Here is a 27,094-nt window from a genome sequence, read left to right as displayed (position 1 = left end):
CTAGAAGGAAACTTGATGATATGTAGTGTTTATGAATCAGATCATGACATTGCATGTGTTATAGTTTTGGTTTTGTTGTGTTATGAACGAGTTTTGGTTTTGGTTGTGTTATGAACGAGTTTTGGTTTTGGTTATGTTATGAACATTGTTGTGTTATGAACGATTAACGAGTTTCGGTTGTGTTTGGCAATTAGTTTATTTATGGCAACTATTCTATGGTTTTGTAGATGATTAGAAGATGGATGTGGGTGATGATGATGGTGATGATGATGATGAACTTGGTTTGATTGATTCACTTACTGCAGAGAGGTTAAGTCATAGAACAGATCGAGGAGCAGGATGGCGTCATGTCCAACAACTTATGCATGGATCAGATACACAATGTAATGACATTCTCCGAATGAACCAAAGAACTTTTGAGGCTTTATGGATTACTAGAGTCTGAAAATGTCTACATTGAGGAATCTGTTGCCATGTTTCTTGAGGTCGTTGGTCAGGATAAAACTATCCGAGATATAGCTGCAAGATATCAGCGGTCATTGGATACAGTGAAAAGGAAGGTTGATGATGTTTTGAGTGCTCTCATTAAGTTTGCAGCAGATACACTAAAGCCACAAGAAGGTGAATTTACGAGAGTAAACCCTGTTTTGAGGAATGATGATCGATATTGGCCATTCTTTAAAGATTGTGTTGGAGCACTTGATGGAACTCATATCCCGGTTCGTCCTCCAAGTCGATCTGCAGAAGCATATAAAGGTAGAAAGCAAGAACCTACAATAAATGTTCTTGCTATATGTAACTTCGATATGAAGTTCATATACGCATATGTTGGTGTACCTGGTAGAGCACATGATACAAAGGTCTTGACTCATTGTGCGAGGTATGAACCTTTTTTCCCACATCCTCCTAGTGGGAAGTACTATCTTGTTGACTCTGGGTATCCCACAAGGATAGGGTATCTTGGTCCACATCGTGGTTTGCGATATCATCTTGGTCAGTTTGCTAGAGGAGGACCACCAGTAAGTGCACGAGAGTTGTTCAACAGAAAGCATTTAGGTCTGCGATCTGTGATTGAAAGGACATTTGGAGTGTGGAAAGCAAAATGGAGGATTTTGGATCGTAAGCATCCAAAATATGGTCTCATTAAGTGGATTAAACTCGTAACGGCAACGATGGCACTACACAACTTCATACGGGATTCACATAGGGAAGATCATGATTTTGTACATTGGCAAAGTACAGAAGGATATCATGGTGATGAAGGAGAAGAAGAAGGAGAAGGAGAAGAAAGAGAAGAGGAAGAAGGAGAAGGAGAAAGAGAAGGAGAAGGAGAAGGAGAAGAAGAAGAAGAAGAAGAAGAAGAAGAAAAAAAAGAAGAAGAAGAAGAAGAACATATTGCATATGAGCCGACCGGTGATAGAGCAATGGAAGCTCTGCGTCAAAACATCACGAATGAATATGGTCAAGGCCGTTTACCTTATTAGAAATTTTTACGAGTTCGGCTATTCTTTTTGTTTATGACTTCATTTATTATTTTAGTTATAAAGACTTCGACTACTTTTTTTTTTATAACTTTGTGTATTACTTTTCGTCCAATGTTTTGGTTTATTATTTTTGTTTTAATTTAGCTCATGATTTATCACAAAAATATGTTGTTATAACTATATTACCAGCTAAAATTATTACCAGCTAAAATTAAAAATATTTTCTGGTTATAAAAGATTTAAATTACAATTTTTTGATTTAAAATATAATGATACAAATTTATAAATATAAAATAAGAATTGAGTGTAAAATTGCCGCAGCGTCAGCAAAACGAACACAAAACCAGCGGTTGCGGCAGCGGCAGCGTTAATAAAATGAACAGAATACTTGCGGCTGCGGCAGCGTCAGCCGCAGAGATAGCGGCGACGAAACGAACAACAACCTGCGGTAATGTTTGACGCTGTCGCTGCCGCTGTCGCTGCCGCTACCGCTAACCTTAGGGACTTTTTCTTCTTCCCTTTTTTTTTATTCCACAACCCAACCCCAAATAATCATTCTAACCACCTAACCTTCAAAACCGAATCTATTAGCTAGTTCAAATTCTAACTTAGCTAAATCAAGAGGCAGTTCTTTGTCGTTCTCAATACTCTCAAGGTTTCACAAGCTATAGCACAATGAAAGAGGCCTCACTCAACAATTCACAACAAGGTTTGAAAGAAAGGTTTGGGTTCATGGGTAGGAAAAACGAATCGGGTTAAACGAAAAGATTGGTAAAAAGTGGACTGCTAACCCGAGTTTGGAGTTACCATGAGAAAGTATTCAAATTCCATAAGCAAGACAATTATAGTTCAAATTAAATCCAATAATATAGAGATGTTCTAATGCTCAAGCAAGTGGAGGAAGCATTCAATCGACATAAAGGGTCTAAGCAAACATTTTTCATTTTTTTCCAAAGACTGATCTAGCAACAATGAACTGTGACTAAGGGCTATAGGTTCAATCCTAATGTTTGATTTTAAACAAGGTGGTTTTAATCATTGTCCCCTAAGATGCATATGCGACAATCCTATATGAAACAAACTAGACTCAATCCTAATATGCAAATGCAACTACATGAACACTCTTTTCTTTTCTTTTCCTTAAAATTTTTCAATTTTTTTTTTTTTTTGGTTTTTTAGTGCACATAGATGCAATGCAGACTCAAATGAATAAAACTAGCATGCAAAAATTTAAAATAATAATGAGAAAATAAGACACAATGTTAAATACATTCTAGGACCCTCCCCCAAACTTAAATTACACAGTCCCTGTGTAAATAAAAGTTTGAAAAAGAATCCAAGAATCACACAAAATGAATTAAACTAAATGCAATGTTATATACAAAGATCGGATGAAAGTGGTACCTCATGGGTTGGTGAAGAAGGAGGTTGAAACAGCCTCCATACTCGCCAACGTGTAGTCTGGGTCGTCTCTGGCTTCAGCAGGTGCCGGTGTGTGCTCGTCGGAGAGCTCAGAAATGCGCACTGACGACTTACTCAGACCAGCATCAGATTGATTGAGCTTGTTTATAGACCTGCCTTTGGGATTTCCTCCCAAGTGAGCTTGTTTATAGTCTCTAAGCTTGACTTTCAATTCATCTCAGACTGGCGTGGGATCGTCGAGATGTAGAGATGATTCCTCCTCTGTGCTCTCATTTGCCATGTACCTCTTCACTCTCTGTCCATTCACAGTGAATTCTTTCTTATTGTTATCAAGAAGAGTGACCGCTCCATAGGGCAAAACGTCCTTAATTTCGAAGGGTCCTGACCATCTTGACTTGAGCTTCCCAGGAAATAGCCGAAGCCTTGAGTTGAACAAAAGGACTTTGTCTCCAGCTTTTAAATCCTTGTGTCAGATTTTCTTGTCATGAAAAGCTTTGGTTCTTTCCTTGTAGATTCTCGAATTATCATAAGCCTCCAGCCGTATCTCATCGAGTTCGTGGAGATCCATTACTCTCTTTTCCTGGGCGGTCTTTATATCTAAGTTGAGCAGCTTGGTCGCCCACATTGCTTTGTATTCTACCTCGACCGGAAGGTGACAGTTTTTTCCGTAAAGAAGCTGGAAAGGTGTCCGCCCAATCGGTGTTTTGTAGGCGGTCCTGTAAGCCCAAAGTGCATCATCTAGCTTGAATGCCCAGTCCTTTTTTGTGATTCCTACAATTCTGGCTAATATCGCTTTAATCTGTTTGTTGCTCACTTCCACTTGTCCGCTGGTTTGTGGGTGATAAGCTGTCGCGACTTTATGCTTGACTCCGTGCTTTTTCAGCAAGCCATCGAAAACCCTTTTGATGAAGTGGGTTCCTCCATCACTGATCACTACTCTTGGGATTCCAAATCTGGGGAAGATAATGCTTTTGAACATCTTTATTACGGTAATGTGATCATTCGTCGGACTGGCGATTGCTTCTACCCATTTCGAGACATAGTCGACCGCCACTAGGATGTACATGTTTCCATTCGAGGGTGGGTTGAAAGGTCCCATGAAATCAATTCCCCAGACGTCAAAAATTTCGACTTCTAAGATTGGCTGCTGAGGCATTTCATTTCGTTGACCTATGTTGCCCATTTTCTGGCACGAATCACATTGTACTATGAAGAGCTGTGCATCCTTGAACATTGTTGGCCACCAAAGACCAGCTTGGAGTATCTTTTGGACTGTTTTGAAGGTTGCAAAATGTCCTCCATAGGCGGACCCCTGACAGTGCTCCAATACTCCCTGAACTTCCTCTTCTGCTATACATCTTCTGAACAGGCCATCCGTACCTTTCTTGTAAAGATAAGGTTCGTCCCAGTAGTTGCTGTTGACATCTCTGAAGAACTTTTTCTTTCTATGAGCGTCATAGTCCTTGGGAATTTCAACGCAGACCATGTAGTTCACGAAGTCTGAGTACCAAGGGAGCTTAGCCGACTCGATAGCCATGAACTCGATCGACCCGGTTGACTCGGGGATCGAGTGGGCGATCGTGTGTCCGATCGTGTGGCTCATTTCTTCCAAGAAGGCGATGTGCATCAGTCTTTCCTCGGGCATTGAATCGTCGATTGGGAGTGGGTCTTCGATTCTAATTCTTGACAAATGGTCTGCTTCTCCGTTTTCAATCCCCTTTTTATCCAGGATTTCTATGTCGAATTCTTGCAGAAGAAGGATCCATCTGAGGAGCCTGGGTTTGGTGTCCTTTTTCGAGTAAATGTACCGTAGGGCGGCATGATCCGTGTAGAAAATCACCTTAGAACCGACTAAGTAGCTTCTGAACTTCTCGAACGCGAAAACTACAGCAAGGAGTTCCTTTTCAGTTGTGGCATATCTCGTCTGGGCATCGTCCATGGTCCTGATGGCGTAGTAGATCACATGGAGTTTTTTATTTATTCTCTCACCTAATACTGCTCCCACAGCGTAGTCTGACGCGTCACACATAATCTCGAAGGGATGGTCCCAGCCAGGAGCTTGGACTATTGGTGCACTCACCAAAGCCTCCTTTATCTTGTTGAAGGCATCTAAACAGTCTTTGTCAGCAATAAACTCCGCTTCCTTACAGAGTAGCCGTGTTAATGGTCGTGCGATCTTAGAAAAGTCCTTAATGACTCTCCTGTAGAACCTTGCGTGCCCTAAAAAGCTGCAGCTGAACCATCACTTTGATCTTAGCCTTGTCGACCTCTATCCCCTTTTCTGAGATCTTGTGCCCCAAAACTATTCCTTCCTGGACCATAAAGTGGCACTTTTCCCAATTTAGCACTAGATTGGTTTCCTCGCACCTTTTTAGCACTTTGCAGAGGTTTGACAGACACGGCGAGAAAGAATCTCCATAAACCGAAAAATTTTCCACGAAAACCTCCACCATTTCTTCTATTAAATCAGAGAAGATAAATGTCATGCATCTTTGGAAAGTTGCGGGAGCGTTGCATAAACCGAAAGGCATCCTCTTGTAGGCAAAAGTTCCATAAGGGCAGGTGAACGTTGTCTTCTCCTGGTCAGCAGGGTGTATTGGGATTTGGAAAAATCCACTATACCCATCAAGGAAGCAGTAGGAAGGATGATTAGCTAGTCGTTCCAGCATTTGGTCAATGAAAGGCAGGGGGAAATGATCCTTCCTCGAGGCTGCGTTAAGCTTCCTATAGTCGATACACATTCGATGACCAGTTATCGTCCTTGTGGGAATTAGCTCATCTTTCTCGTTTTTGACGATAGTGATTCCTCCTTTCTTCGGGACACATTGCACAGGGGACACCCAAGTACTATCAGAGATAGGGTAGATAACTCCAGCGTCGAGCAGCTTCAGAATCTCCTTTTTCACCACTTCTTTCAGGTTCGGATTTAGGCGACGCTGAGGTTCTATACTAGAGTACAATTCATCTTCAAGGTTTATCCGGTGAGTGCAAAGATCAGGGGATATACCCTTGATATCATCTAAAGTGTAGCCTATTGCTCTCCTATTGTTTCTTAATTGAGTGCAAAGCAATTTCAATTCCTTCTCAGGCAGGCTAGAATTAACGATTACCGGATAAGTTGAATTAAGTCCTAAGAAAGCGTACCTTAGCCCATTTGGTAGAAGTTTTAGTTCCACTTTAGGTGCCTTAGATTCGGGCCAATCATTGGTGATTTGGAGTTGCTGCTCGAGGTGGTGCTCGATCACTCTACTCGATGGGGCGATCGGGTCAGTGTCCGGGTTTGTCGGTGTTGAGCAACTGCAGGACATGATTTAGGAGTTGACTACTGACTTGTCCAAACTTCTATTGTCAAGCACTACTCCCTTTCTATCAAGCAATTCCTTGTAGAGTTCCGTTTCTTGATGCAGGAATCCCTCCTTACCATCATTTGTCAAAGCTGTTTGTCGCAATCCCCTATCGCAACCTCCTCAAATGCTTCCTCATGCAGTTTTTCTAACTCTTCTATCCGAAATGTTTGACCAGCTATTGTAGGTTTTTTCATAGTTTCCCGAATGTCAAACTGCATAGTGAGGTCTTCCCCGAGCTTCAGATCGATCTTCCCGTTCCTCACATCAATTATTGCTCCCGCGGTGGCTAAAAATGGTCGTCCTAAGATAAGCGGATCACTTGGCTCCACATCCGTTTCCAAAACTACGAAGTCGGTTGGTACGTCTACTGACCCTACTTTGACCGGCAGATTTTCCAAAACTCCTCTTGGCAACCTCGTAGTTCGATTAGCCAGAACCAGCTGGATGTCGGTAGGCTTGAATTTCTCGAATCCAAGACGTTTAGCTACAGTGAGTGGCATCAAGCTGACTGATGCTCCCAAATCACAAAGACATCTTCTGAATTTCAATGGTCCGATCAAGCAAGGTAAAGTAAAAGATCCGGGGTCGCTCAGATTCTTAGGCGCGGTAGTCCTCTGGATTATCGCACTGCACTCATGATTGAGTATAACCATCCCTTGTACTTGCTTGATCCGCTCCATAACTGCATCCTTCAGAAATTTCTGGTAAGGGGGAATCAAAGTGAAGGCGTCCATTAGGGGCATGCGAAGTTCGAGTTTTTGCATCTGTTTTTCAAACAATGCCTTGTACTTCTCCAGGAGTTCCTTGCGAAATCGTCCAGGGAACGACAGAGGTGGTTTGTAAGGTGGGGGAATGAATCTCCTTTCTTTCTGCTTTTCTCTTCCCGGGTTGTCTGCAGGAGGCAAAGGTACTGGAGGGTCAACCCGATCGCCTGTCCGAGTAGTGAGGTCGGGTAGAGGATCGGATTGAGCATCGGGTTGTCCTGGGGAGTGGCGTTGTTGTTCAGCAGAAGTGGTCGGTTCACCAAGATCCTCCCCATCTAGATCATTACTGTCCTCAGTGATGTCCTGTGGTACTGTTTAAGGGGGTAATTATCGGCCACTTCGTAGGGCGATCGCGTTTGCAGATTTCATGTGACTGTTAGAGGTGGAAGCCGAGTTATCCGTAATCACTTGAATTCGGGAACCCAAGGCATCAAATCGGTCATGCAGTTCTTGGAAATTGTCTGACAGACGACAAGCGAGATTGTCGAATCTTGCATTAATGGTGATCATGTCCGTCTTCTGAGTGTATAGGATTTTGTGCATCAAGGATAGCAAATCCAGCGAGGAGGAACCCGACATGGGTATCGGACTGTGCATCGGGTGTTGTTAAGGCACGGTCAGGTTTGGCTTGTAGTTGTTGTAGCCTCCTTGGTTGTTGATGTAGTTAACATCCTTTAGTTGCATAGTCTCCCCATCTTGTTGTTGAAACTGCTCTTCCTCTGTTATAGAATGAACATGCTTCTGCTGGTTGAGGAGCTGATCGAGCTTGTCATTGAGGGCTTTCATGTCCCTCTTGTACTTGGCATCTTCTTCTCCTGTAGATCGCACAGAGCGATCATATTCCTCATTGTAGTTGCCATCAGATTGAGCCAAGTTCTCAACTAGGTCCCAACCTTCATCAACATCTGTGTTGAGGAAGTTACCATGGATTGCGGTGTCCAGCAGCATCCGTATCTTGGGAACCACGCCTCCGTAAAGTGTGCTCAGCAATGAAGCATTACTGAATCCGTGATGTGGACATCGAGTAGTGTATCCCTTGAAATGTTCCCAAGCTTCACTGAACGTTTCGTTGTTCCTCTGAACAAAGACTGAAATGTCATTTCGCAGCCTTGCGGTTCTGGAGTTGGAGAAGAATTTGTCCAGGAATGCCTTCTTGCACGCTTCCCAAGTGGTGATGGACTCCTTAGGGAGCGATTTCTCCCAGATTCGTGCTTTGTCTCCCAAAGAGAATGGGAGAAGCCGGAGCTTGAATCCATCTTCACTGACTCCATTGATCCTAGTGAGGCTACAGAGCCTATCAAATTCATCCAGATGATCCAATGGGTCCTCCATTGGCAATCCATGAAACATATTGCTCTGTATCATCTGGATGAAACTACTCTTGATCTCAAAATTATTGTTCTGCACAGCTGGTGGCACAATGCCATTCCTTTGAGTGTGAGTAGATGGAGCATCTCTTGCTCCTATATTGGTCCTTGCTTGAGGAGCTGGTGGACCGTTCTGATTATTCATCGTCTCCTCAATGATTGATGGTTCTTGTTGAACTTGTTGTTGTCTGAGTAGCCGAGGTCTGTCGATGTTGTTGATGAAAGGACTCAGGTTCTGGCTACCTCTGGATCGTGTTTTCATGCACAGGTATGTGTCCGAGTGTGTACACAAGGATCAACTCGATCCAGGTGATCGAGTGAAGGGTCGGGTGGGTGCTCGGGTTGTACCTGAGATTCAAAAATAACAATGCGAAAGCAAACAAGTCAGTATCCAAACCAAATATAAACAAACGAACTTGATCTAGCAAGCGCTAAAATCCGAAACATAGCAAAAGTAAAACAACCAAATGGCAACGGTGCCAAATTGATAGACAGGTTTTCATCCAGGGTATCAATCCCCTATGCAGTTGTAGTACAAAGGGTTATCGAACCAAATGGTTGTGTATTGCTAGCAGGAAGGATATGATCAGAACAATGCAAGTCAAGCCAAGAAATTAGGGTTTTGGTTCTAACGTTTCCTAAAATAAACAAAGTAAAAGAATATTAACAAGTAAACCACACGACCTAAGCACTCGATGCAAGCAATCGAGTAAAGGATCGAGTGGGGTGATCGAGTATGCAGGTGAGATATGAACAGCTCGAGATATTACTCGATACAGGTTATCGTGTACCTGATCGGGTAAGTAGTCGAGTAAGTGAAAGAAATGCAAATAAATAAAATACGAAAGTTCCTAAGGATGGGGTAATCGAATCCTAAGTGTTCTAGACCAGTACGAATGCCTTACATGCCTCAAGCAATTATTTCCTAGACAATGAAACTCTAAGACCTTGTCACCACACTTTCGCACTAGCAACAATCAACCTTGAACACATTACCACACTGTCGCACTAGCAATATGAACAAGCAGGCATTAAGAACGATTCATTATTGTCAGTAGACTTAAACTCATCTAATTTTGTTACTCAGAGTTAAGTAAACCTCTAACATTGGCTAAATCAAGCATTTTATCTACTCCTTTCGGCCTGTAACATTTGTAAACGCCCTAGATCTAATCTCAACCTTTTGGTCTGCTGACAGCATTAAGAGCACCAATCTAGAAGGAAATCTATCAATCATTTACAATCAACTAAAGCATCCTAACCGATCAAGAACAAAAAATCATCTATCCCATCCCTAGAAACTTTACTACACTACTCGGACATAGAAGCGAATAACAAAGCAATCAAAATGAATGAAAATGACATTGTATTAAAAGATAGAGTAGAGTAGAGAAAGTAAATGATAGAAATCTAAGAAAACTACACAATAAAAATGCAAAACAAGAAGAAAAATGTTGAGTCGCCCAGTTCTCTCACAGAAGCTCTCGCTCTCTGGTTTGAGGGTCTGCAGCGTGCTAATTTGCAAGCTAGGGGAAGAGGGGGTTTATATATGGAAACCCATTTGACCTAGCTTCCCAGACCTGCCCGATGATCTACTCGATGGGGTACACGAGGGTGAAGTCGAGTTACTCCTCGGGTGGATCTTTGGGTTACTCTTTATGCTCTTGGATCCTCCTCGATCGTGTTGGGGTTTGGAATTTTTCTTGCAGCTCGATGGCACCTTCGGGTACATGCTCGAGTTGTCCTTGTTTTTCCCAATTTTTGGCTCTTTAGCACCTGTTTTCATCCAAAATATGCAAATGCAGAAATGCAACACCCTAAATGCTCTAAAAGTGAATTCCTACAGTAAATGACCTAAAAATGCTAAGTTAGAGGTATGAACAATGCAAAATATGGATAAAAAAGGATGCTATCATTTGAGTGGATGGAAATACGTCAAATTTCGAGAGGGCTCGTTTTGCAAGGGTTTGTGTGGAGGTTGATTTAAAGAGACCATTGAAGGGTTCGATCATGATTAATGGGGAGAGATATTATGTAACTTACGAGGGACTCAATACCATTTGTTCGGGATGTGGAATCTATGGTCAAACAAGGGCGGGCCATTACGGGAATCTCGGATGGTGAATCAACCCTCGAATATTCCCGTATCGAATAGTTTTGGAAGGTTGACGGAGGATTTGGCAACTCCACCGAGAAGAGTGGCAAAAATCATGAACGGTACGGATAAGGAAAATGTATCTGTCCTGGATCAGAGAGTAGATGGCAGGAGTGACGTGCCTGCGAAGGCAATGGTGTTTGGCTCCGATCTAGGTCCACCGAATTCTGGGCCTAAAGGTGGGCCTAAAAGTGGGAGTGGGTTAATTTTTGAGGGATTGGTAAAACGGGTAGAGAGAATGCTTTCGAGGCCCAAGCAATTGAAAACGACAAGGCCCGTTAAAAGACTTGTCTTCGGCCCAACAAAAGATGAAACAAGCTTGTCAGTGAATGGTAAGAGATTGAGGATTGGGAGTGAGAATGTGGGGAGATCAGGAGGAGTGTTCATATTGGTTCCGCCGGAGTCTAAAGCGGGTGGAGATGGGGAGGATACGAGTAATTCAATGGTCTCGATTGAGTTGGAGATGTCAAATCAGGCGGATGTTTCGACTGGGCCGGGATTGGTATCAAAAGATGTGTTGGTGGTGGATGCGACGAGTTCTAGAGCCCAATAACGAGTCGCCCCGGTTTTTCTTCTAGATTGGTGTGTTCTGATGATGAATATTTTGATGTGGAATTGCCGGGGGGGGGCAAATAAACCCAACTTTCGGCGGTCGATACGTTACCTTCTTAAGAAGTTTCAAACCGATATCTTGGTTGTGTTCGAGACCCATGCGGGAGGCGAGAGAGCGGGCCAGATTTGTCGAGGTTTGGGGTTTGAGAATGTGTTTCGGGTGGATGTTGTTGGGCAAAGTGGTGGCCTATGGTTGTTGTGGTGATCGGGTATCGGGGAGCTCACGATAGTTGACTCCTCGGACCAATATATCCATGCTTTGGTAGTGAATGGGACGGAGTCGGTAAATTTGGTCGTGGTGTATGCACCACCATCAGTGACTCGACGGTGTGGATTGTGGGAGAAATTGAGGGTGGTTGTTGGTTCATGGGTTGGTCCCCTTGTAATGAGGGGGAATTTAATACTATTGTCCGTTTAAACGAACATATAGGGGCAAATGGTATGCTATCGCCAGATTCAGTTGCTTTTGGGGAATGGATACAGAACATGTCTCTAATAGATATGGGCTTTAGGGGCAATTAGTATACATGGCAGAGAGGAAGAGTAGGAATTACCTTTGTAGCAAAACGACTCGATCGAGTGTTGTGTTGCCCTCAAGCACGGTTACAGTTGCAGGATGCGGTTGTTACTCACCTTCCATCTCTGGCATCAGACCATACTCCGTTGTATGTGCAGTTGACGCCAGTGACTGCGGTGAATGCTAGGAGGAGATCGTTCCGCTTTGAAGTGGCTTGGTTGCAACACCAGGGTTTTAAAGACTTGGTGTCAGCGTCTTGGGATCAGTCTGTCACTACTCGGGAGGCTTTGAAGCTTTTACAGAAACTTCTACGCCAGTGGAATCGTGACATCTTTAGAAATATTAATTTGCAGAAGGAGAAATTAATGCGGGAGATCAAGGAGATTCAGGAGAGTATCGTTACTGATCAGTCAGATGCGCTTTTGAGACGTGAGGAGATTCTTTTGCAGGAGTTCGATGTTGTCTTAGAACAAGAGGAAACACTTTGGTTTCAAAAGTCGAGAGAGAAGTGGGTTGTTCATGGAGATCGTAACACTTAGTTCTTTCATAGGTCGACTATTATACGTTGGAGGAGGAATCAAATTGATCGGCTGAAGGATGATACATGTAGATGGATTTCAGATGGACAGGAGTTAGAGCAGCTTGCTGTGAATTATTATACGAAGATATACTCGCTGGCGGATGTGGAGCTGGGAGGGGAGCAGCTTGCTTGCGAGGGTTTCTTACCTTTATCTCCAGCGGAAAAGGAGGGTTTGGAGAAACCTTTTAACGCAGAGGAAGTGGAGTTAGCTTTGCGCAGTATGGAAAAATTCAAGGCACCGGGACCTGATGGGTTCCAACCCGTGTTTTACCAAGAGTGTTGGGATGTCGTTGGAGAATCAGTGGTGAAGACTGTTTTGGAGTTCTTTCAGACAGGTATACTACCTGAAGGTATGAATGATGCCTTGGTTGTGCTTATACCCAAAGTGGTGAAACCTGATCGAATTATGCAGTTCAGACCAATAAGTCTTTGTAATGTGCTGTTTAAGATCAATACAAAGACTATGGTGGGGAGATTGAAGAGTGTTATGTCAACATTGGTTGGTCCGGCGCAATCAAGTTTCATTCCTGGCTGTCTATGTTCTGACAATATTGTGGTGGTCCAAGAGGCGGTCCACTCAATGCGGCGTAAGAAGGGGAGGAAAGGTTGGATGCTGTTGAAGCTTGATCTGGAGAAAGCTTATGACAAAATTAGATGGGACTTCTTAGAAGAGACGCTTGGAGCTGCGGGTTTGTCTGATCACTAGGTTTTGTTGGATAATGCAATGTGTAAATGATCCAACAATGAGTTTACTTTGGAATGGTGAAAGGACAGACTCTTTTGAGCCGTCTCGAGGACTCCGCCAAGGCGATCCACTGTCTCCTTTTCTTTTCGTGTTGTGCATGTAGAGTTTATGTCATTTGATTGATGATGAGATTAAGGAGAGGAGATGGAAGCCGATAAAGTTGTCAAATGGGGGGCCTAGCTTGTCTCATATATGGTTTGCGGATGATTTGATCTTGTTTGCGGAAGCCTCTGTGGCTCAAGTTCGAGTGGTGAGAACGGTGTTGGAGAGGTTTTGTCTTGCCTTGGGGCAAAAAGTTAGGTTGGAGAAGTCCAAAATTTTATTTTCGGAGAATGTGTCAAGGGACTTGGGGAATCTGATCAGTGTGGAGAGTGGAATTTCTTCAATGTGAGAACTAGGTAAATACTTGGGAATGCCTATTCTGCAGAAACGAATTAATAAGAATTCGTTTGGTGATGTGGTAGAGAGAGTATCCTCTCATTTGGCTGGCTGGAGGGGTCGAATGTTGAGTTTCGCAGGACGTCTCACACTTACAAAAGCAGTTCTTTCTTCTATTCCAATCCATACAATGAGTACTATTAAATTGCCTGTTAGTACCTTGGCTAAGTTGAATAGGATATCTAGAGATTTTCTGTGGGGATCGGCTTCAGAGCAGAGGAAGATGCATTTTCTTGGGTGGGATCAAGTGTGCCTCCCCAAACGTGAGGGTGGGCTGGGTGTTAAAAAATCGCATGATATGAATATGGTGTTACTGGCAAAGGTGGGATGGAGAGTTTAACGTGAGGACACGAGTTTATGGGCAAGAGTGGTGAGGGCGAAATATAAGGTTGGTGATGTCCATGACCTGACTTGGTTAAGCAAGAAGGGACATTGGTCATCTACTTGGAGAAGCATTTGTGTTGGGTTGCGGGAAGTGGTACTAAAAGGACTTCGTTGGGTGGTTGGAGACGGGTCACGGGTCAAGTTTTGGACAGATAAATGGGTTACGGAGAGACCTCTAGTGGACGTGGTGTTAGGTGTGCTCCCACCTGGGTATGACCTGGTGAAAGTATGTGATATGTGGCGTGATGGGGCAGGGTGGTTACACTCTAATATTGCACTTTATGTTCCTGCAGATTTAACGTTAGAACTCGCTGCGGTGGTGGTGGACAAGGTCACTGGAGCTAAGGACCGTTTGTCCTGGGGAGAAACTGCTGATGAAAAGTTCACTGTCAACTGGGCCTACAGATTGTTAACTAGGGTGGAGACGCCAACTCAGAATATGGAATCTTTTTACTCACTAGTATGGAGGATTCCGGTACCCGAACGAGTGCGTGTTTTTGTTTGGTTGGTTGTCAAACAAATTCTCATGACTAATACAGAAAGACTTCAGCGTCATATCAGTGATACATCGGTTTGTTCAATTTGTAAAGGGGGTTTGGAGACTATTGTACATGTCCTCCGGGATTACCCGGCCATGTCAGGTGTATGGTTGCGGTTGGTGCCTGCACGGTGACAGAGAATTTTCTTTGACCAGTCTCTATTGACATGGATCGCGGGAAATCTGTGTGGTGAGTTAGTTACAGAGAGTGAGCATTGGCCTACACTTTTTGCTATGACTATCTGGTGGGCATGGAAATGGCGGTGTGTTAACATTTTGGTGAGAATAGGATCTGGCGGGATCGTGTGCAGTTTCTTAAAGATACTGCCAAAGGAGTTGTTGATGCGTATGGGGTGAAACGAAAGAAGCGGGTGAATAGAGGTGAGAGGTTAATCAGGTGGTTATGTCCATCGAATGGTTGGTATAAGTTAAACACGGACGGGGCGTCACGCGGTAATCCAAGACCGGCGACAGCAGGAGGTGTGATACGTGATGAGGCGGGTGAATGGTGCAGTGGTTTTGTGCTGAACATTGGTCGTTGTTCCGCCCTCTTGGCAGAACTATGGGGTGTATACTACGGCCTTTACTTTGCTTGGGAGAAGCGGATACAAAGGTTAGAGCTGGAGGTGGATTCAGAACAGGTGGTGGGTTTTCTTAAGACAAGGATCAGTGAAACGCATCCCTTGTCGTTCCTGGTACAGTTGTGCCATGGCTTCTTATCATAGGACTGGAATGTCCGAGTTACGCATGTCCTTAGGGAGGCAAATCGTCTTGTCGATGGTTTGGCAAATCATGCTTTTACTTTACCTTTGGGTTTTCACGTTTTTAATTGTGCCCCTGAATGTGTTGAAACATTGTTAAGGGAGGCTATGTCGAGCTCTGTGATTTCTGAACTGGTTCACTTGTAATTTTAAAGTATTGGAATAAATTGAATCGGGAGGTTTTCTCCCGGTTTCTTACCAAAAAAAAAATAAACATCTAACTACAAGTTATTATTTTATTTGTAGTTAGTAGAGTTCGTGTCAATGACTTTAGAAAAAAAATGTGGTCTTTTTAGTCAGTTTTTTTTTTTAAAAGAAATAATAAATAAAAGAATGTAATCTAAAATTTTGGTAAGAAAATTGATACGGTTGAAGAGTAAAAACCTCTTTGTCAAAAAAATATGGTAACCTGTTAAGAAATCTTGACAATATTTTGGGAATTTCATTTTTTAAATAATAAATTTTACTTTAAAAATATCATAAAAAAAACTAATATAGTATTTTATTTCATTTATACTGTTAATTGGAGAGTACAAAGGCAAAAAAAAAAACTTTACAAAAATTCCATATTTTGCCTTTACGCCCAAAGGAAAGGAAGAAAAAACAAAAAATAATTTAAGGGCACAGATGTAATCATTAATATTATAAAGACGCGGATCTAAGTGTTTAGCCATTTCTGTATTTGGATCTGACTTGTATTAGCTGAGTATCCAAACAGTCACGTTCTTCCAAACCTGTAAATAAAATCCAAATCAAACGACATGTTCTATAAAAATGGCAACTACTAAAATGCAATCCCTCATGATCATCTTTTGTATCATTCGCATAGGCAAAATAAAATCCCAAAATTAACTGCAAATATTTTCAGTTAATAACAAATATTCTCATTTCTAACAATCACAACAGCCCATACTCAATTTTTACCATTCGTTCTTCATCATTAAATAGGCTAGATTTAACCCAACCCACAAAATACTCCATTTAAAAGCTAACCATTACGAATATGAAAGATCACAACTAGAAACAAAAACAGTTGGATCCAATCCCTCATTTTACTATGGTATATCATATTAAACTCAAAATCAAAGCAAAATCAGAAAATCTTTTATTTATTGCATCGAATATTCTTCCTTTAACACAAACCCAACTTCAACTGCTATAAAAACTACTATAGGATACAACGTAAATATTAAAACACATCAAAAACAAAGAGAGTAGAAATTCACCTTCGTATAAGTCATGGCGGTCACCGATGATTTCACACATGTTTCGGAGCTCAAGGCATTCAAAACGACATGGAAGATAAGAGTTAAGATTGTTCATACATGGAAACAATATACCACATACAGTGGAGAGACAATAGAGATGATATTAGCTGATTCTGCCGTAAGTTTCACTCCTTGCTTTTTCAACAAATAGTGAAATTATATACTTCAAATAATAAAGATAGTACAATTTTTAATAACTACGTTTAATATTCGGTTATAGGGTTCTCTCATTCATGCCACAGTTAAGAAACAGCAGTTGAACAAATTCCAAAGGCTGATTGTTTTTGGTGAATGGGGAATAATTGAGGACTTTCAACTGTCAAGGTCATCAGGAAAGTTTCATGCAACCAAACATCCATACAAGATGACCATCATAAACTGAACTGTTATAACTCGATGTGTTTCGATTTCAACCGATTTTTATTTGGATCCAGCTTCATACGAGAACATCCTCACTGAAGATGGTCTTAATGAACACATTTTGATTGGTACGTCTAATATATTGTGTGAAAGTCTAATATACGTCTAATACATTTTTATTGTACATAAATAGATTTAACCTTTATTTTGTGCTATTAACTGAATCGAGTTTTTTTCCTACTTAAGACGTTGTTGGACAGGTTGTTTCTATTGGCGAAATGAAAACATCTGAGCTCAATGACATACCAAAAAAAAGATTAGAGGTTATGCTGCGAGATACCAGGTAACATGATCAAGTGATGTGTGTCAGGTTTTAACCTAGAATAACACAACGAAAAAGCTGCAGGTGCACAGCAAATCGATTGTAGTACTTAAGGTATCGATCCCACAGAGACTAGTAAGTTACGCGACGAGTTTTATGAAGAAAAAATATGGCTAAGACAAAAATAAAAGGGGGTTCGTTTGTTGTGGGTTTTCCTACGAACCAAAATAGAAAGCAAATATAAAATAAAGCGATGTAAATATCAATAGACGAAGTGTTGGGAAGCAGGGAATTCTCAGGGTATCATGGATCAAATCACACTAATAAAATAAACAGGGAATTTTGATTATTGACGTTCCAGAACTCAAATTTGGACTAAGCAACTGGCCTCTTCCCATAGAACCTAATCACTATGTCTAGACAATCTAGATTACTCTATTTCCGCAGGTAAATAGAAGCTAAACACACATAAATAATCCAAGTTTGATAAGTTCACAAACAAAAATCCATAACTCAACTTTCGGTTGGTTATGACGCTTTGCTCATCTAAATTACTTTAGGCGATTTAAATCTATCCTAAAAGCAGTAGCTAGGGCGTCAATCAAGTAGTAAGCAACAAATATATATATATATATATATTTAGATGGAGAACAATAAACGAACAAACCAATAAACGAACAGACCCAAATCTAATCACCCTAGTCAACAATCCATGAATCCCCTTTTGAATACCCTTAAACCCAACAAGAGAACTACTCAGACATACTCATGCAAATCAAAGTTATATGAATAAGATATTGCATAAAAGATTAAGAGTATGAGAAAAGGGTTTAGAGATCTTCTCTGGAATACAAAGTAGATGATTCTTCTTCCTTAAACAAGTAGAGAACAGAAACGAAAGAATCTAGAAAGAGTAGAAAGAGAGATGGTGACTTCAAAGATGAACGACGATGGCTTCCAAGAAGAGCTGAGAGCGGACGAGCTTTGACGGCTGTAGAGGGGTCTCTGGTCGTCTCTAGGGCTGCTGCTGGAGGCGTGGATAGATGTAGAATGAAGCACACCTCGAAACCCTAGGTTTTGAATAGTATTTATAGGGTTTTGTCTTGGATTAGGGTTTGTAAGGGTAAAAGCGTATTTTCTTCTTGAGTGCAGGACAAGGGGCAGCACTCAATGGATTGACTTGATTCTTCTTCGAGGAGAAAGATGACTCTCTCAGCTATATTCGATAGACACCAAGCATGATATAATTTGAGTTCTGGAAGTTCTTCGAAATTGGGCCGTACTACAGAGCTCTGAATCTGTCCTGAAACATATTTTCCTTGTATTTTGGTCTTTTTTGCTATAAAACCTGTAAAACCTAAAATACATGATAATAGACATTAAAACCTTGAAATCATATCAAACTCTTGCATATGAAAACTATAGCTAATATAGGTAAAATAATGATGTTATCATCAAGTATTCTTTATAGTTTGTGTAATGGTTATTAACTAATAAACCTGAAATACTAAATATTGTTAATTACTAACGTCTTATGAATGGTCAAACAATTTTGGTGGAGTAGTGATCAGCGTTTGTCATGCACCCTTTGGGGCAAGTTTACCGACAACATGTGGACAACATGTGGACAACATGTCATGAGGCAAATGATCCAATGGTCATCTACTTGGTAGCTTGAAGCCTACCGACGGTGATTTTCCAAAGTTTTCACAGTTGTATATTATAGATACAGAGAATGAGATTGAAAACAGAGCTGGTATTATGAAGTATGTTATACACGAATGCCTAATTATCAGTTTAGATTGTTAAATAAATATTTGACACATTGTTTTATTTTTTCAGTAAAGCCAATAAATCAGGAAAATATATATAAAAAAAAGAGAAGTTAAGGCCAGAAGTAATTGCTGCTATAATCAAGATGCTAGACGCTGTTAAACCTTATGTTGAAAACTTTAGATCAGCTAAGGAGCGGCTAGATACTGATCCTGAAGAAAGTTTTCACATGACAATAGTAAGTGATCGTCTAAAAGACGGAAGACCTATGATGTGCCGACATCATCTGAGGTTGCTGCATTAATTCCAGGAGACTTTCATGTTGCTCTGCCTACTCGAGACATTGTGATTGAAGAGAAATCAGGACAATTACAAAGAATAAGTGAAATACATTCAGCCTATCTTGCTCTACAATATTCTTTGTTGTTTCCAAATGGTGATGATGGTTATAGACCAGGAATACTAAAAGGACCTGGTGGTTGCAAAAAAATCAAAAAAACCGAGATCCGGAGAAAGAGAGGAAGTGCATCAGTATGCGCCAATGGTTTGCTTTCCGTATACAGGAGAGGAAGAACGATTCACATAGTCTTCTAATGCCGAAAATATTGTTCCAGCAGTTCTTAGTGGATGCTTATTCGACTATAGAGACTAACATGTTAACTTTTCTCAAGCTAAATCAGTCAACTTTGAGGGCTGCTAATTATAATACGGTGAAAGATGCTGCTAATCAAGGAAACACAGATTTGAATGATCAAGGGACCAAATGTTACCTGTCAGCTTCTTTTGTTGGTGGACCTAGATATATGAGGAATATGTATCTAGATAAAACATGTGACAACCCGTCCCGTGGAACCCACTAGCCCCCCGCTAGCCGCCCCCATGGACCCTAAGCTGGCCCTCTAGGGCATCGATCCTAACCCCTCACCGTGGAAATGAAACAGATCAATTGGTGACAGCTTGTCCTGTGGGAAGGATGTTAAAGGGTGGGGACCAGGGTTCGAGGAACGTCTGGCGCACCAATAACCTACTGGTGGATTTGGATGTCCACATTGAGGGGTTAGGATCGATGCCCTGCAGGGCCAGCTTGGGGTCCAAGGGGGCGGCTAGCGGGGGGGCTAGTGGGGTACACGGGACGGGTTGTTACACAACGGCATTTTTTAAGTACTATGGATTTCCTGATCTATTTATTACATTCACTTGCAACCCTAAATGGCCTGAGTTGGTTCGATTTTGTTCAGAAAGAAAACTGAATATTGATGATAGGCCTGAGATTATTAGCAGAGTGTTCAAGATGAAGCTCAACTCTTTAATGGATGATCTAACAAAGAATCATATATTAGGACGGACAGTGTCATGTAAGTATTCATATGAATCTATTTTTGTTGTATGACTCTGTTTGCTAACTTGATGATGTTAGTTTAATATGGATTTGTTTCTATGTTTTTTAGCAATGTATACAATTGAGTTCCAGAAGAGAAGACTTCCCCATGCACATATTTTGTTATGGATGCACCCAGATTTTAATTTGCCAAAGTTAGAAGACATCAACAAAATTACATCTGCTGAAATCCCAGACAAGCATAAAGAACCTGAGCTGTATGAGATTGTTAAGGAATTGATGATTCACGGACCATGTGGGGCTGTCAATATGAATTCACCATGTATGGAAGAAGGGAAATGTACAAAGTTTTTCCCCAAAACATGTTGATCAGACAACTGTTGATAAAGAAGGTTTTCCAGTTTACAGAAGAAGGAAAACAAATCATTTTGTTAAGAAGTATGGGTCTTCCAAAGAACAAGGCTTTTTTAGAATAAGCCAATTCATTTGGGACGTATTCCTATTCTTGTTATGGGAGACTGTCCATACCCTATCTCGACTCCGTTCACCAATTCTTGACTGGAGTGGACACCAAAGGCATCTGCCCCCCCCCCATCCTTTGGATAGAAGGGCAGAATTTTAGGTAATTGGGTTCTGAGACCCCATAAATGAAATTTATCATAATTTATGCTTCGACAGGGTACAAATATCTAAATTTGATATTTTTAGAAATGGGCACTAAATACTTTTCGAGAGATTTCCTCCAAATCACTAGTATGACTATCAAAATCGTGAGCCATGCCGGTACGACTGAATATGCGTTAGATACGGTAGAGGTAGGACAGTTATTGTATGAGGTCTACCATCAAATTGGTTATTGGGCAGTCAAAATTGTACTTTTGATTCAAAGAATTTTAAAATTTTCAGAAAATTTCCCCCTTCCATTATAATTTTTTTTCTATACCAAAAAATGATATAGAACTGAAGATTTAGTTACGATAAGAAAGGATCGGTTGTTTTTGCACAAATCTTTTTAGTTCTTAAAAAGAAACAGTTTGAGAAGGTTCAATTATCCGAAATGAATAATTTGAAAGCGGGGGAAGGAAGTTACGTATACAAACAAAAAAATCTGATTGAATTTATTTCGTACCCCTTCGTTCAATGAGAAAATGAATTTTTCCCCCACGACGATAAGGGGCCAAAAGATCTACTACTTTAATTCCTGTTTCAATTTAAGTGTGACAATCGCTATGTTATACCATATAAAAAAGTGTTGTTACTAAGATATCGGGCTCATCTTAATGTTGAATGGTGCAACCAAACAAGTTCTATCAAATATTTATTTAAGTATATTACTAAAGGGCTGGATCGTGTTTCTGTAGTTGTTGAGCCAGCTTCGAAAGAAAAGGTAGAGACAAGAAAAGCTAAAAAAGTCAGAAAGGAGACTCCGGTAACAAATAATGAAGGTAGCAGTAGTATTGATGAAATAAAAGATTTCTTCGATGGCCGGTAAGTGTATTTAGATTATCTGTATTATTTGCTCATACATAATCAGACCAGGAAGTTGATGTAAATTTTTATTCTAGTTACCAAATTTAAAATGGCAGGTATGTTTCAGCTTGCGAAGCTGGCTGGAGAATATTATAACGTACAGATCAACTTCAGTTCAAAGGTTGTCTTATCACCTAGAAGGGAATCACCTAATCTATTTCAAGGGTGAGGATGAAGTTGAAACTATTTTGGAAAGCAGGGAGTTAGTGAATTCTATGTTCCTCGCTTGGTTTGAATTGAACAAGGTTAACTCATTGGCAAAAACGAAAATGAAAACATATGCTCAATTCCTGAGTTTTTCACATGGGATGGGAAGAAAAAGAAGTTTAATTTAAGGAAGAGACCAGGTATGGCTATTGGAAGGATTAACAATGTTCCAATGGGTTTGGAAGATGGATATTATCTACAAGTCCTTCTTAATACTCATACAGGTCCTGAATGCTTTGATGACATTAAAACTGTTAAAGGAGTCGTCTATGGAACTTACAAAGAGGCATATTTTGCTTTGGGGTTGCTAGACAATGATCAAGAATATGTACATGATATAGTCAGAACAAGTTTTTGGAGTACTGGTAACTATTTATGTCGTCTATTCGTTGTAATGCTCCAATCTTTTAGTTCATCTCAACCAGAAGTTGTTTGGGAAAAAACATGGAAACTTTTTCTGAAGATATTGAGATGAGACGGAGAGAATACTTCAAGCGACCAGGTAAAACCTAATTCTTTATAGTGCATTACAATGTCTATTATTGGTTAGTTAGTATCTTATTTGTTTTTGAAATTTCCTTTGGATTTTGTGTAGATCTTATTCTATCTGATGACGATAAGCAGAGATTTGGTTTACAAGATACATACAACATATTAAAAAGCAATGGAACATCTTTGCCAGCCTTTGCCACAATGCCTAAACTTCCCGAAGATATCATCGATGACACTAATGTGTTGATTGTTGATGAGAGAGACTATGACCGGAATGAGCAGCAACAAAAACATGATTCATGGTTAAAGTCTATTACAAACGAGCAAAAAAAACATATACAGGGAGATCATGGAAGCAGTGGATAAAGAGATGGGTGGTGTGTTCTTTGTCTATGAGTTTGGTGGAACTGGTAAGACCTTCCTATATAAAACCATATCAGCAGGATTAAGAGCGAGAGGATCAATTATCTTAAACGTTGCATCCAATGGAATTTCTTCTCTATTGTTAGCAGGTGGAAGGACATCACATTCTAGGTTTGGAATTCCAATTAATCCGCATGAAAGTAGTGTTTGTACAATGAGTCTTGGTTCAGATCAAGCACAATTGGTGGAAGAAGCATCTTTGATAATATGGGACGAAGCTCCAATGATGAGCAAACACTGTTTTGAATCGTTAGATAGAAGTTTGTCGGATATTATAAAAGGAGCTGGTGATCGACCTTTTGGTGAAAAGTTGTTGTATTTGGGGGAGATTTCAAGCAGGTGTTACCCATCATCCCAAATGCTGGAAGAGCAGAAATATGTTTGAGTGCACTAAATGCTTATTATCTGTGGAAGCATTGTAAAATATTGAGGTTGGCCAAGGATATGAGGCTTCTTGCGAATAATCTGATTCCTACAGCAGCTAAAGAGATAAAGGATTTCTCAGAATGGATACTAAAACTAGTGATGGAAAGATTTATGAGCCTAATGATGGTGAAGTGATGATAGATATCCCCCAAGAGTTTTTAATCACATCGGCATATGATCCTATTTAGGTAATAAGCAGAGAGGTTTATGGAGATCCTAAATGTTTGAAAGATAAAAATGATCCTATTTTCTTTCAAGAAAGAGCAATCTTATGTCCGACCAATGAGGATGTTGGCATAATCAATGAGTATATGCTTGATCAGCTTGAAGGTTAGTAATTTTCGTGTTTTTAATATTCATGATCTCCAATACAAGTTACGTTTTGAAAATATCTAATATATAAAAAAAATTAATAAACATTTAAATTCATTTGTAGGTGCGGAAAGAACATACTTAAGTTCAGATTCTATTGATCCAGCTGACAAACGTTTTGAAAATAATCCAATACTTACACATGATTTCTTAAATAGCCTAAAAGTATCTCGAGTACCAAATCATAAAATTAAATTGAAGGTAGGTTGTCCAGTAATGTTGTTAAGGAATATAGATCCCAGAGGAGGGCTAATGAATGGAACAAGGTTGCAGATCACACAATTGGTTGAGTTTGTTTTGGAATCTATATATTGTGATTACCGGAGACAAATTCAGCGATAAAGTACTCATTCCAAGGATATTGCTCACTCCTTCAGATACTAAACTACCTTTCAAAATGCGGCGAATACAATTACCTTAGTTGTTTCTTTTGCAATGACTATTAACAAAAGTCAGGGATAGTCTTTATATTATGTTGGATTGTATTTGCCGAGGCCATGTTTTTCACATGGTCAGCTTTATGTTGCAGTTTCAAGAGTGACTAATAAAAAAAGATTGAAGGTTTTGATTGTAGATAAAGAAGGAAAACCTCAGAAGGAAACAATGAATATCGTATTCAAGGAAGTTTTTCGGAATTTGAAATGAGTCGTTTCATATAACAACCAAATGTGAAGGTAACTATTATTGATTAACTTTCATGTGTATTTTATAAATCTATACTTTATTTGTAATCTGTGTTTCCGAAAACATAATTTGATTTGTTGTTATAATAACAGGATGTTTTCAATTAAGGTTCAAAAGACTGTCGAGGATGGTGAAGTGGAGAAACAAAATTAGTGAAATAGTTTCATGGATTGGTATGGTTTAAAGCAAACGTTTTCTTCTTAAAATTTAGGATGCTATTGTAATAATTTAGTAAGATTTTTTTATGTTTGAACTAAACCTACTATCTTATCAGTAGGTTTACTCTCAAACTTTTTTCCATACTATGGATAACTTTTATTTAATATAATTTAGAAATACAAACTTTGAAAAACTTTTATAAATTGGTAACAGAAACTATTTACCTTAAATAACTAATTATGTTGCAGAAAGAAAAAAATTATGTTGAATTAAAACTTGATTAACTTACCTGAATAGTACTTACCAGGAGAGTGTATAGATTTCCTCTTCACTACACGTCCCATTTTGTAAGGTATTTGTAACTAAGGCCAAAACAGAATTACCATGACAAATAAACAAATTTCACATTAGTTTTTGTTAAACGAAAATGAACACTATAGCCGGTGTTAAACCAAAATTGATTTGCTTTCTTACCTTTCATTTAAAACTTTTATGTTAACCAAAAGGTATTGCGATTAGCACACCCAATATGTCCATACTCCTCCTTCAATCCAATTGCCGAGTCCAATTAGCGTCGAATTCAAAGAAATTTTACCCTGACCAGACAAAACATAAATATTAGAGTTATGAATACATCAGAGTAGATGGATAAACACAATTCGAAAGGATTTTTTGCTTATCTTTCATTTAAGCTTCTTGGTTTTTTATCCTGTTTTTTTAGAACAATTCAACAAAGAGGAAAACATAAAATTCAATATTAATCATAATATTAAATCGATTTAAACAACCAAAAAAATAATAATCATTTGAATATAGATTCAAACCAGAAAAGAAGATTCATATTCGATTCAATCCTTTTGGAATCCAGACCGACGCTATATACATACATAATAGAACAAGTAATTTAGAAATCTACACCCAATCTTGATCATTTAAAAGAGCGAATAAAGATAGATCTATTACCTTAGTTATCCATGGAAGTCGAAATCTCTTTCTTACAAAAAGATAGATGATCAGATAAATCCAAACCATTTTGCGGGAATCCGATCATGTTGCGGGAATCCGATCATGTTGCGGGAATCCAATTATGTTCCTTTACCTGGGATTCAGAACAGGAAATATCATTGCCTCAGAGATTATCGGAGATATCCGATCTATATTCTTCAAAACGATTATTGGCTGGATCAGACAAACTCTCTCTATCGGTTCATCGTTTTGTTGTTTGTTGTCTCTTTATTTTCCCGAAAACAATTTTTGAGAAGAAGATAAGAGTGTTAATAGACCAAATTCGGATTCAACAAAATAACCCATCTATACTATTACCAAAGTTAAACTCTTATGGCCCATTTCATTTTTTTTTAGTTGAATTTTATACATAATATTCAAATACAAGATATTTCTGGCCAAAATTATACTACTTATATTTTATTTTAAAAAATATTTTTACCTACAATTTTATTCAAAAAGGAAAAAATCAAAAAAAATTCTCCCGCACGAATATAATATAATTTGATTTTATCCTAGCGTTATCCTAGCGTTACATTATATTCTAATCTATAATAATAAAACATTAAAATATGGAGAAGCAATATAAGGTTCTAAAGCTATCCACATAGGTTTTAAACAATTAATCAAGATTAGCCACTTCATTATTTAACATTTTTGAAAAATACAAAAGTTTTCTATATTATTAAAAAAAAAAGGAAAATGTTTAATCTATGAAAATAAAAGAAATATGTATAACGCTCCATATCGACTATAAATTTTTAGACAATGACTGAGAACCATTATAAATAAGACTAAAATGCTCCCAACTACGAATGAGCAGGAAACTTGATTTATCAAGGTCCAATTTTAAAAAAATTATATGGTTTATTTTAGAAAATTAAATATTATAAATATTCAAACGTCGCAAGATCTTGATTTGGTGTTGTTTGAGTTAATTTTTGGGGTTAAAAAAAAACTCGACATCAAGCACACATGTTTTATTAGCTATACATGTGTTCATGTTACCTTGTCTGCAAGTAATTTGCAATTTTGTAGTATTAAGGATTTTGGTTTGAGAAGTTTCAATACGTTGTGGATCTAATAAGTATATGGGTGAAAGTATCAATAATTGAGTGCATGTGGTGAATATGGTGATCTTCATGAATTGCACAAATTTTACAAAAAAGGCAATGATTTTTGTTTTCAAGTTTGATGGGTTAACAAATTATGTGGTACTCTCAAAAAATATTTTGAATGATTATTCAGTGGAAGAATGTGAAGAAGTTGATGAAGAAGAGGAAGAAGAAGAGTATAACGAATAAGCAGACGATAAAGGTAACGATGAAAATTCTCATGAAAAATTGACAATCAAAATGACGAGAAAAAAAAATATGAAGAGTAAGAAAACAGTGAAAAAACACGAAGACATATGTGGTGGCAGTCAATAAAACATGAGAAAACCAAATATGTGATTTTGTTTGAAAACAAACAACTATAAGAATAAGAAATAAATAATTGAAGTTGTATATATCAATTTGAATTTTTTTTAATAGTATTTTTGGCAAATATCAATAGTGATTTTTAAGGGAGATTTGCTACAATAACCTACAATTTATTAGAAACAACTAAAATAACCTA

The 27,094-nt window shown here is 39.2% G+C and overlaps 1 long non-coding RNA gene, 1 other non-coding gene and 2 pseudogenes across 3 annotated transcripts; 3 read left to right on the top strand and 1 right to left on the bottom strand.

Annotated features, from left to right (window-relative positions):
* The first annotated feature begins 215 nt into the window (after positions 1-215).
* Positions 216-1,484, top strand: LOC104778720 (uncharacterized; annotated as a pseudogene).
* A 6,536-nt stretch (positions 1,485-8,020) lies between these two features.
* LOC147945802 (small nucleolar RNA R71) lies at positions 8,021-8,127 on the top strand. Its single transcript, XR_015597899.1, has one exon. It is a non-coding gene; the product is annotated as a small nucleolar RNA R71 (small nucleolar RNA).
* Positions 8,128-17,847: 9,720 nt separating this feature from the next.
* LOC104780304 (uncharacterized) lies at positions 17,848-25,568 on the bottom strand. Of its 2 annotated transcripts, none has more exons than XR_015596760.1 (5): positions 25,433-25,568; positions 25,294-25,344; positions 24,944-25,178; positions 24,759-24,831; positions 17,848-18,421 (listed from the first exon to the last, which is right to left on the bottom strand). It is a non-coding gene; the product is annotated as an uncharacterized LOC104780304 (long non-coding RNA). The 2 variants fall into 2 exon arrangements; XR_015596761.1 differs by having other exon boundaries at positions 24,774-24,831.
* On the top strand, positions 19,067-24,271 carry LOC147945801 (uncharacterized; annotated as a pseudogene).
* Positions 25,569-27,094: the final 1,526 nt, after the last annotated feature.

This window comes from Camelina sativa, chromosome 4 (assembly GCF_030686135.1).
Source record: "Camelina sativa cultivar CO46 ecotype springtype chromosome 4, ASM3068613v1".
NCBI classification, from domain to species: domain Eukaryota; kingdom Viridiplantae; phylum Streptophyta; class Magnoliopsida; order Brassicales; family Brassicaceae; genus Camelina; species Camelina sativa.
This window is presented reverse-complemented; position numbering and strand designations above follow the sequence as displayed.